The sequence below is a fragment of the Mandrillus leucophaeus genome, unplaced genomic scaffold, assembly GCF_000951045.1.
Source record: "Mandrillus leucophaeus isolate KB7577 unplaced genomic scaffold, Mleu.le_1.0 Scaffold129, whole genome shotgun sequence".
NCBI lineage: Eukaryota > Metazoa > Chordata > Mammalia > Primates > Cercopithecidae > Mandrillus > Mandrillus leucophaeus.
In genome coordinates, this window is record NW_012101243.1 from 1,461,489 (window position 1) to 1,463,320 (window position 1,832).

Consider the following 1,832-nt stretch of genomic DNA (forward strand, 5'->3'; position numbering starts at 1 on the left):
AAAAAAAAAAAAAAAAGTAGATCCCTGCATGCCACCCGCCCTTCTGCCACAGCTGTCATTGGAGAGCAGCAGCCATGGCTCTGTGCTACCCGCTATGGCTGTGTGCCTCGACAAGGGCCACAAGATGACCAAGAATATGAGCAAGCCAAGGCACAGCCGCCGCCGTGGGCATCTGACCAAACACACCAAATTCATGTGGGACATGATCCAAGAGGTGTGTGGTTTTGCCCCGTATGAGCAGCACGCCATGGAGTTACTGAAGGTCTCCAACGACAAACGGGCCCTCAAGTTCATCAAGAAAAGAGCGGGGCACACATACGCGCCAAGAGGAGGGAGGAGGAGCTGAGCAACGTCCCGGCCAACATGAGGAAAGCTGCTGCCAAGAGAGACTGAGCCCCCTGTCCCGCCCTCTCTCTGAAATAAAGAACAGCTTGACAGAAAAAAAAAAATTTAAATAACAAATAAGTAGGCCAGGCGCGATGGCTCACGCCTGTAATCCCAACACTTTGGGAAGCTGAGGCGGACAGATGACGAGGTCAAGAGATCAAGACCATCCTGCCTAACAAGGTGTAACCCCATCTCTACTGAAAATACAAAAAATTAGCTGGGCGTGGTGGCACACGCCGGTTATCCCAAATACTCAGGAGGCTGAGGCAGGAGAATCACTGGAACCTGGGAGGCAGAAGTTGCAGTGAGCCAAGATCGTGCCACTGCACTCCAGCCTGGGTGACAGAGTGAGACTCTGTCTCGAGATAGATAGATAGATAAAGTAGATCCTGCAGTTCCCCATCAATCCTTAGATGACTGCAACCTCAGGAGATACCCTAAACCCAAATCACCCAAACAAGCCACTCCCAAATTCCTGACCCAGGGAAACCGAAAAAACAAATTTTTATTGTATCAAACTACTAACTTTTGGAGTACTTTGTTACACAGTAGTGGATACCTAATAGCCACTCCCCCCTCCCACCAAAAAAACCTTCTCCTCCAGTCATCTCCATCTCAAGTCATTCATTTGCTCAGGCTGAAAGCGTTGGAATCCACAACCATGACTTTGCTCTCTTACACTCCACATCCAATCCTATAGCAAATTATGTTGGTTCCACTGGTGTCCTGTATTTATCTGCTGAAACAACAAATGATAAAACTCCCCACCAGAGTAATCTCTAAGGTGTTAGAAATCCCAGCTTTGAGGACGGTTTTGCTGTGGTGGGAAACTGAGTTAACGGAGGCAGGAAAGGAAGGTAAAAGTGGGTCCCCACTCTGTAACCAGGCATTTTACACATATTACTTCATTTGGTCTTACAATTCCATGTGGTTGGTACTACTGTTTTATCACCACTTTCTAGCTGAAGCTCACAGACTGCAGGAGACAAAGTTAGATGTGAACCCAGGCAATGTGACTTGAGAACCTCAATTCTAATCTTAAACCGCCTGCATTCCAAAGGGGAAGGACATTAAGGGCTGAATTCAGCCGATGGGCTGGGAAAGCAAACACTCAGAGAAGCCTGGGTCCATCTAGACAGTTCTACCAAGGTAAGAGCACATAAGACCTATCTTCAAACCTCTCGTATTCAAACTACCATGTGCAGGTATTGAGGACCTCTGAGAATAGCAGCCAAGTAGATTACCCGACTCAATATGTATAGAGGATTTTAGCTCACTCTGACTCTTACTAAGCTGGGGGACCCTAGGCAAGTCACTTGACTTCTCTAGGTCTTAGTTGTTTAATATATCACTATGCCTGCCACAGTCCACTTGCCAGCATGTAGGCTTGGGAACGTCCAGCTTTGGGATCTGAGACCCAGCCCCTTCCCCTGGTTACCATGCCG

At 47.9% G+C, this 1,832-nt stretch overlaps 1 protein-coding gene and 1 pseudogene across 2 annotated transcripts in view; one reads left to right on the forward strand and one right to left on the reverse strand.

Moving 5' to 3' along the window:
• The window catches only part of ERGIC3 (ERGIC and golgi 3), a 19,639-nt gene that overhangs the window by 12,868 nt on the left and 4,939 nt on the right, over nt 1-1,832 (reverse strand). The gene's annotated exons all lie outside the window — the stretch shown is intronic.
• On the forward strand, nt 75-393 carry LOC105533833 (annotated as a pseudogene).